Source organism: Nycticebus coucang, chromosome 9, assembly GCF_027406575.1.
Source record: "Nycticebus coucang isolate mNycCou1 chromosome 9, mNycCou1.pri, whole genome shotgun sequence".
NCBI lineage: Eukaryota > Metazoa > Chordata > Mammalia > Primates > Lorisidae > Nycticebus > Nycticebus coucang.
Window position 1 is genome coordinate 105,338,285 of NC_069788.1, and position 10,308 is coordinate 105,348,592.

The 10,308-nt window shown below is 41.4% G+C and overlaps 1 pseudogene; it reads right to left on the bottom strand.

Annotated features, from left to right (window-relative positions):
• Positions 1–5,102: 5,102 nt before the first annotated feature.
• Positions 5,103–5,965, bottom strand: LOC128594779 (insulin-degrading enzyme-like; annotated as a pseudogene).
• Between the last annotated feature and the right edge of the window lie 4,343 nt (positions 5,966–10,308).

Here is a 10,308-nt window from a genome sequence, read left to right on the forward strand (position 1 = left end):
TTTGTAGTTTCAAATCTACTCCTACATTTCCCCTATCTTAACTGTAGGTAAACATGTTGATGTGATTTCTGGACACGCTCAGGAAAGAAGGACTCCTTCCTCCCTTTGTGGGCTTGTAAATTAAAGGCAAATGAACAGGAGAAAAGGCCCACAGTTTTATAAATATTTAGGTATACTGGAGTCCACAGAAAAGAAGCGAAACTCAAAGAAGCATTTAGACTCAGCGGCTTATGTATCATTTTAACCAAATAAAGAGGGTTTGGGCTTCAAACCTAAAGTTTGGGTTACTTTACGGAAAGTAACTAGGAGCTATGTGAAGGAGCTAATGAAACATAAGGGTTATTCTGGCTAAGGCTGGTTTCTATAAACTCTTGTCTGTTTAGACTCTTCACCTCCAGTAAAAAGAGTTGCTCTTCCCTTCTTTGTGAAAGAGACATGCCTTCACAAAGGGAAATTCATGCTCTGTTCCTAGGCAGATAAGAGGAAGGCAGAGAACTCTTCCTATATCTGTTTATTCTTACCTCCAGCTCAAAATTATCCTTTTGCCAAAGTGGCATATTTTAGGGTGGCATATCCCTGATCCTTTCAACAGTTACCTGGCAGATCACCACTAAGGCAATTTGCTGGGTACAGGAAGGTTAATATGGTTTTTCAGTGAAGCTTCATTTATATATACACACACACACCCATACATAAACATTATGAAGTTGAAAGTCATTTAGAAGAAGAACCTTTGTATCTCTGTATTTAGGTGTCAACTGAATTGCAATAAATCTCATGGTTACTTATGACCTAGCAGAATATTACATGTATGAAGCTGCAGCTGAGAAATACTCCACTAGACGGTATAATTAGTCAACTCTCTCCCCATGAGGTTCACATTTAACCTGGTGACAGAATGAGACTTGAGACATGGTTGCATAAGAGAGGTGGATAGAAGAGCAAATGAAGACCACATTGGCATCCATGACCTAGGGCCACATATCCTTAATTATTATTCAGTTTGCTTTAAACTGAATTCTTCTAGAAAAAGCACTTTCATATTTACCTGAGAAACATTAGCACATTTATGATTAGGTTCCAGTGGACTCTTCACCTATAAAACAGTCTTTTTGTCTCTTGATTGCAATAGTCAGTGGGTGAAAATTTATTGACCAAGTTTGGCTCACCATTATGAAATGTAAGATATGATTATTGAATTGCATTCAGGTGAGAAATCTGGTAACACTTGGGAAAATTGAAACTATCGTTTTCACTTCCCTCTGGTCACTAATGGCCTTGAGGAAGAACTCTTCTAGAAATACTGTGGTTAGCGTTATATAAATTGAGTCTTAATCATTAGCTTTCAGTGACTTCTCAAAGGAGTTCTCAGGCCTGACCTATGCACAGATTTAAGTGAGAAAAATTTTCTATTCTGCTATGAGGTGTCTGTTTAAAAGCTAGTTCTCGTTTTCACTGCTTCTGAGGAATACAAGATTTTCTGAACAGTCGGTTAAAAGGCAGTTTAACTATTTTAAGGCAAAACACAAGATAGCTGTTTCCAGTAAAACGGCTGTAAGAGTTCAAGGAAGCAGGATGAATTTTCTGCCCTGGACCCTGGCCAAAAGAAAGGCTAATTCACTTCCATTAGATCTCTAGTGGCCACAATTTAGGGCCCCTGCCTCTTCTATTAAAATGCCTCTGCTATGGTTTTGATCTGTCCTTCCTCAATGCTGCTGAATCTTTTTTTTTTTTTTTTGTAGAGACAGAGTCTCACTTACTGCCCTCGGTAGAGTGCCATGGCGTCACACGGCTCACAGCAACCTCCAACTCCTGGGCTTATGCGATTCTCTGGCCTCAGCCTCCCAAGCAGCTGGGACTACAGGCGCCAGCCAAAACGCCCGGCTATTTTTTTGTTGCAGTTTTGGCTGGGGCTGGGTTTGAACCCGCCACCCTTGGCATATGGGGCCTGCGCCCTACTCACTGAGCCACAGGCGCCGCCCAATGCTGCTGAATCTTAAGTTGTTAAATTGGCTATTGCTTTTCATGCTTCACAGAATATTTTTTTTTTCAAAACTGAAATACTCTCTTTTAAATGTCCATCACCCTGTCTTACAAAAGACCCCTATCTCCATTTAGTTATTTCTGTTTACCGTGATTTCTTTCCTTAGTCTAAAGCACACTTTAATATAATGAAACCTTCATTTTGTGTTCAAGCTGGATAAAGTGCTCAGAGCCCTATATAAGAGGGGCTTTCTTTATTAAATGTCTTGTGTCAGGCATGGTTGACCTTGAGTGTCAAACTCCCAAGACTTTTGAATCTCTCTGGGGATCTTGAGAATAGGGTACAAAGAACTTTCCAATTTTCATAATAATAAAAAAGATGTTACACCTATTGTTCTAATTTTAACCTGGAAATGGAATGGAATGGAAAGCCAGATTGTTTTATATTAATAATTGACAGCTTTGTCTCCCAGCAGATGGCTGTAATCTTCTGAATGTGCCAAATACACACTCTTGGATTTTTGAGTTTGTAGTGAAAACAGAGAGGACAAATATTTATTGTAATTACAACATTTGTGCATTGGGTAAAGTTTCACAGCCTTTTAATCCTTCTTGATTAGAAGATACAGAATGACTTTTTCTCCCTTTGCCAGTTGACGATGTTTATCAATATTTTGAAAAACAATTCAAGTCATACAGAAATAACTCTTTTTAGTTTACTTTCCAATGAGTTTATACATCCATCCACTTAGAGAGTTTGAGTTAATATATTATAGCTGTTAGTGCTGCAGCATTCAAATTTAAGTGGCATTCTAGGTAACTCCAGATTTGTCTGAGGAAATGATTCAGGTTTTAATTTCCTTTATTTCTACTGATCACTCCTGGTTAGTTTTTGTCAGGAAGGGATCTCTTTAGCAATCTGCATAATTAGATTCTCTGTGTAGCCTGTGGAAATTACTTATGAGGCCATTTGACCCACACCTGATGAATCCCACCACATTATATTTATTAATACCTCTATTTTCAGTAAAGCATTAGTTAGCACCTGCATTATGATCATCTTGAAGAGTACTAAACTAGTTCATGTTGCCTGTTGTAATTCAAATGTCAAATTCCTGGTACTGAAATCAAAGCGTTACTTGAGCTTTTAGGTAATGGGTGTATACATTACCTATAGCATATTCAAATATGGGTTTAAGACATACCTTTTCCACTTCAGGTTTTGCTGCCTTTGGCAAGTCAATTAAGCATTTCTTGGAGCATTTACTGATTTGTCAAATCCTAAGTGGTTAATATTGTTAAGGAGACATTGAATGAGACAACCTGCGTCAAAGAGTTGTAAACTGTAAAGCAGCCTGTTCTTGTAAAAGGGGTTGTAGTAGCATTTCCAGGTAAATACCTGGGAGGATGCTATTAATTTATCAAATCTTGGCTCAACATTCCTTGTAGATACTGTTAGGGGATAGAGTCCTGGTTCTCTGAACCCTGAAGACCTGGTTCTATTATTTGGCAGAACTGGCAAGTTCAACCTTGGAATAGAAAGTGAAAGTGTGTTGAAACCACAAAGCAAAATAAGAGCAGGGAGGGCAGGGTGAATAGAAAGCAAAAGGAACTTTGCACAGGCTTTAGGATGACAAAGAAAAGGTTTATTTAAGAACAAACAGAAAGTTTAGGGCATTTCCAGAGAGTTGGACATGGGTCCGTCTCATGAGTGAGAAGGGAGAGACAGACACAGAGGCAGTGAAAAGGTGTACATACCCTCTTTCTTGCCCTTTGAAATTGTTTGTGCAACTCTTTCATTGGTCTCCCTGAGTTTCCGGGCATCTTTGTCCTTTTCTATTGGTCACTGATGACCTAGGGTACCTCATACCCACATTCTCTTCCTTTTTTTGGTCTAGAATTGCTGAGTTCTGATCTAACTGTTGATTTTACTAACACTTGGGGTATTTGTAATGTGCAGTTTTCACTCAAATATGTTCAAATATGGAAACTGCATTGTGTGCGGGATATGCTTGGTCAATTGAATCACAGTGGCCCCCTAAAGTTTCCATGGACACTCCAGATTTCTTTATTCAGCAGGCCAGGCTTTTTCCTGTCCATCTTAAGGCCCCTTTATTTGTGCCTTTTCAGATATTAATAGTGATACTTACACAATACTTTTCCATGATGTCTCTTCTTTCAAACATCAATTTATAGTTTCATGACAAGATTATTGAAGCTTCTGCCTCTTTACATTCTTTCTTGCCACATCAATCAAATGTATATAAATCACTTCATTCATTCAACAAGAATTTATAAAATGCAAAGTGTCCAATATTTTACTGGGAATTTTAAGGAATACAAAGATGAAATGCAACTCAAGTAGTTCCTTTCCCAGCTAATTTAAAATCTGGTAGTTTTTGATAATTTCCAAATTTTGAAGTTTGAAGCAACTAAGACCACATTTGTCTTCATGAATGACAAATACTTGAAGGTGGCCGTTGTTTCTACCAACCTGAAAAAAGTGAAAATATAAAAATCCAGTTTTAAAGAGTTTATCCAAGTAGAAAACTTGGAATAGCCATCTGGGAAACACAGACTCTAGAGTAATGTGGTCATCATTCCAAAGTTAAAAGTTAAGGTCTTCATTACAGGATTGTAACATTTTCTATACAAGGCTTATTTATGAGTTACAATTTAATTAGTCACATTTTTGTTGTTACCCCCTGTGTGGATTGTTTTTATTTCCTGTCCAATTAAAAAAGGTATATTTAACATTCCATCTTAGAAAAAAGCTAACTTTCATTTTTATCAGACAAGTGGACTATTTTACAGAATAGTGAAGGAATATTATATAACAGTATCATTCATCATGTTATAGAAGGGAAATTTCTCTTACAAATGAAAAGAAAACTTTAAAAATATTTAAGAGGCATATATTTTTAAAAATCTATATCTATAAGATTTTGTAATTTAATTAGTTTGGATTTTTAGTATTTGTGCCCAATGACATTTGACAAGATTTTGTCTGTTTGTCTAATATAGTGAACCACAACTATTCAAGTGGCCAAGATTGTTTTCCTAGGCCCTGAAATACTCTGGAATGCATCCACATGCACTTTCCTACCTGTGGGTAATCTTCAGAGTTTTGCAGCCATGAGGTTAATATATGTGTTTTCACAAGGGGAAACAGTGGCAGATCACACTTGAATTCGGTTATGTTCTGTGTCACTTCAGGTTGCGGTAAGGCTGCTGCTTGTGACAAATTGATATCATTTTGACATGGAAACTCTCCAACAACAGGACAAGAATCCGTTTCACTAGCAAGAACATGGAAGGATACCTTGCATCTCTTTGGAGCATCTACTGCCAACATTTCCTTGTAGAATGTGATGATATCTTCCTTGGTAAGGGTCTTTAAATATGTAACTTCCATATTATCTCTGTCAAAATTGTATTGCTGGCAGATGATTGCTCCCAGTATTTGGCACACTCAGCTAAATTGGTTTGTCTAGTCGACAAATTGCTAAAACTTGAATGTGTTTTAGAAGTCCTCTTCTGTCATGTCCTCTGTGGACTTTTCCATGGTAATTAAGGAAAATTAATTCTGCTTTCTAGGTGGTGAGGTGGCTTTTCTGACTGGATGATGAATTGCAAGCCCTGTATGCCATGGGCTTGACATGGCCCCTGAAGACGATATAGCCCAATATAGCCCTCAGTGCATAGAATGTTGAAGCAAGGCTCAGAGATAATCTGGAAGAAGAGTTCCAGAAACATTCTCTGAGGTGCTCTGCATGTCTGTTTGGGAGTATATCTAGATACTCCCATAGTTACTGTGAACGTCTTTCCTCTGTTGATAAACTAACCATCTTCTGTCAAGGAGCTGAACCTCTCTATATAGAACTAGCTGACTTGGAAGAGGTTTGGTATAAGCATGTTTAATAAGGCTGTTTTCAACAAAGTCAAGAAGTCTTTGTGTGAGAGAGGTAAGAGGGAAGTTCATCTATGATGAAGATCAATAGTAAAGAGAGAAGGGGTCTTCCCCTGGCACCTTTAGTCATTTATAGCATTTTATAAAATAATGTTGGTAAGAAAGAAGGGTGCTCTATAATTAGAGAAACAGAGGTTATAGCTGCCTAGGTTATAGCTGCCTCTCTTGTGATTCAAGGTCCATAATCGCATTCCTTTAAGGCTCAAAATAATTTGTAGCTTTAATAGCTTAGATTTTAAATTACATAATTTCACATTTTTTTACCCTAAATCTCTTTCTCAGGCCCACTGTGTGATAGATATAAACCAAAATTGTATTGATCACCTTACCTCCATAAGCCCCTGTTCTGATTGGTGGGTCACAGTGACATTTGGATCTCCTAGAATTAGTGTCAGTTCAGAGTCAGTGTCCAGGGGCAAAGAGACAAGATGGCGGACTGAAGCCAGCTTTCAACAGAGGCTCCCATCCAGAAGGAGAGTAAGGGACAGGAATTTAGTAAGTATCCTGGTGGACTTGAGCCTCACCAAGAGAGAAGGTTGAAGAACGCACATCAACACCGCTGAGGCAAGCTGTGATCACAAGGACGCAAACAAAAGGTACAAAATCCACCACCAAGTGGACGGGAGTCCCACTCCCCCATGAGACTGGCTCAAGAGCCCCACAATTAAACAAGCGGGCAGAAATTAAAGGCCCTCCCACTACACTCCACAGGAGAGACCTTCTAAAAACTGGACCTACCTCCCCTAATGGAGTGCCGTGGCGTTCTCCTGCCAGGCATAAAACTGAATAAAACTTTGGGAATCCTTCGCCGGCAACCCTCCCGGCGCTCCCCTCCCGCCCACTGAGGTCTGGAGGCCTGTCCCCCAGGAGTTCGGATCCTTGGGTGATTTCTCAAGGGGAGTGGACAGTCCCCAAGTTGCGACTGGTCAGCATTGACTCTGAGGTGCGCGAGTGAGGAGAAGGCACCGGGCTGAGGGGGAGTCACGCCTCATGGCACCTCCCTGTGGTGCAGTGCAGCAACCCTCCCCGGGCAACATTATGGGGCACAAGACTGAATAAGACTCTAGCTTCCCTGCTGAGAGCTGAGAGCCCCTACTCTCACTCGGTGTCTGAGGGCCTATCCCCCAGGAGTTCGGATCCTTGGGTGATTTCTTGAGGGGAGTGCACAGTGCCTGAGCTGCGTCAGGTCAGCGCTGACTCTGGGACACATGAGCGAGGAGAGGGCAATCTGCTGAGGGGAAATCAAGCCTTGGCGGCACTTCCCTGTGATGCAGTGCAGGAGCCCTCCCCGGGCCGTATTGTTGCATAAAACTGAATGAAACTCTAGCTCCCCCCCCCACTCCCAATCGCTGTCTGGGGGCCCATCCCCCAAGAGTTCTGATTCTTGGGGGATCTCTTGAGGGGTGTGGACCCAGCACAAACTGCGGCCGCTCAGTGCTGACTCTGGGGCGCGAGACAGAGGGCGCGAGACAGAGTGCCCACACCAGAGCAGCAGTTCCCTGGAGGTAGATTAACAGCCGTTTTTTCTTTAAAGGCAGAACGCTCACTTCTGGATATTCTGAGGCCACACCCCTGTCTCCCTGGGCAACCAGAGGAGGCCACGGGTGAGCGGGGGATTTCCTGACACTGCTCACAAACCCGGGAAGCTTCCAGGGCGGGGCCGATCCAGAGAGGTGATCAGACGCAAACCTCTAGCAGCAAAGACGTTTGAACTCAAAACAGCCCGTCTTCTGTAGGCGATTTTGACAGGAACAGAGACAGAACCACACAAAGTTGTCTGTTCTGTTCTGTTCTGTTAGCAGCATCCATCAGGGACGGGGCCAAGCCTGAGTGAACACCTCCTTCCCATCACCTGCATCAAACACTCAAAGATGTCAGGCCCCATCTCCTCCTGCTAGATACCGGCAGTCTGCGGGGGCCTGGCAGACTTCCTTGCGATTAAGGCAGGTGAAAACCCCTGGAGTGTCTGTTCACTTCAGGCAACTGGGTTAGCCATCTGCAGAGATACCAGTGACTGGGTCCGACAGAGGGGCAAAGTGGGGAAGGAGACGTCAACCTTCCCAGACTGCTCTGTTTGCGGGGTGGCTCCTCCTGACTCCACGCTGCACTGGGGTGAGCCGTGTCAGAGGAGTCACCAGGCCCCTGTGATCCAGTTCCCAGAGACCTCTTGAACTCTCCCACCCGAGACAAGTGCCGATTGAGACAGTTGATTTGGACCTTTTGAACTGGGCTAATAGACTGAGGACTTTTCAGGCGGTGCCCTGGGTGTGCGGTTGTAGGAAGGTTTGATTCTCCTTTTCCAACTGGGGCCAGAGGTGGGCAGGCGGGGTGACTTAATTGCTGATTTTTCCACACAGCTGAGACTTCAAGCCAGAGTAGAAGTTGCAATAGGATCGAACAGAAACCAGCTGAAAACAAGACAGAACTACTTTGCTCCACCACACCAGACAGGGCCCCAGTTTCTCAGGCCACAACACTGTACGAGCCCTCGATAAAACCCCAGGGGAAAAACCAAAGGGAGTAAAATAACCATGGGGCGGAATCAGCGGAAAAACTCTGGTAACACGAATAACCAGAATAGATCAACCCCCCCAAGAAAAGATACGGCAGATGTAATTGAAGATCCCATTCATAAACAACTGGCTGAGATGTCAGAAATCGAATTCAGAATTTGGATTGCAGACAAGATTAATAAAACGGAATTAGGAATTCGAGGAGAAATTCAAAAATTGTCTCAAGAATTTAACGGATTTAAAGACAAAACCACCAAAGACTTAGACACACTGAAGCAAGAACTTACAGCCCTCAAAGATATGAAAAATACAGTAGAATCCCTCAGTAACAGAATGGAGCAAGCAGAAGAAAGGATTTCTGACATTGAAGATAAAGTCTTTGAACGCTCCCAATCTCTCAAAGAGGAAGAGAAATGGAGAGCAAAAACGGATCACTCACTCAGAGAGCTCTCAGATAATTCGAAAAAAAGCAACATAAGAATTATAGGGATTTCTGAGAACGATGAAGTGGCCCCCAAGGGCACAGAGGCCCTTCTGCATGAAATTATGAAAGAAAATTTTCCAGACATGCCTAGAGAATCTGAAATTCAGATAGCAGACAGCTTCAGAACCCCAGCACGATTCAACCCCAATAAGTCATCCCCCAGACATATCATAATTAGCTTCACTAAAGTTAACATGAAAGAGAAGATTCTCAAAGCAGCCCGGCGAAAGAAAACTATAACGTACAAAGGTAAGAATATTAGAATAACTGCAGATCTCTCTGCTGAAACTTTTCAAGCCAGAAGAGGCTGGTCATCAACTTTTAATCTCCTAAAGCAAAAAAACTTTCAACCCAGGATCTTGTATCCAGCTAAACTGAGTTTCATCTATGATGGAGAAATTAAATACTTCAATGACATTCATATGTTGAAAAAATTTGCCATAAGTAAACCAGCTCTTCAGGATATTCTCAGACCTATCCTCCACAATGACCAACCCAATCCTATACCACAAAAGTAAACTCACTCAGAAACTTCGGATCAAACTCCAACTTCCACACTGGCGAAAGGATTAAAAATGTCCACTGGACCTTTGAAAAACTCAATACCCAAAATTCCACCAGACTTATCAATACTCTCCATCAATGTGAATGGCTTAACCTGTCCTCTAAAGAGGCATAGGTTAGCTGACTGGATACAAAAACTCAAGCCAGATATTTGTTGCATACAAGAGTCACATCTCAACTTAAAAGACAAATACAGACTAAGGGTGAAAGGATGGTCATCCATATTTCAGGCAAATGGTAATCAGAAAAAACCAAGTGTTGCAATTTTATTTGCAGATACAGTAGGCTTTAAACCATCAAAAGTAAGGAAGGACAAGAATGGTCACTTCATATTTGTTAAGGGTAATACTCAGTATGATGAGATCTCAATTATTAATATCTATGCACCCAACCAGAATGCACCTCAATTTATAAGAGAAACTCTAACAGACATGAGTAACTTGATTTCCTCCAGCTCCATAATTGTTGGAGATTTCAACACTCCCTTGGCAGTGTTGGATCGATCCTCCAGAAAGAAGCTGAGCAAAGAAATCTTAGATTTAAACCTAACCATCCAATATTTAGATTTAGCAGACATCTACAGAACATTTCATCCCAACAAAACTGAATACACATACTTCTCATCAGCCCACGGAACTTACTCCAAAATTGACCACATTTTAGGTCACAAGTCTAACTTCAGTAAATTTAAAGGAATAGAAATTATTCCATGCATCTTCTCGGACCATCATGGAATAAAACTTGAATTGAGTAACAACAGGAATCTGCATACCCATACAAAAACATGGAAGTTA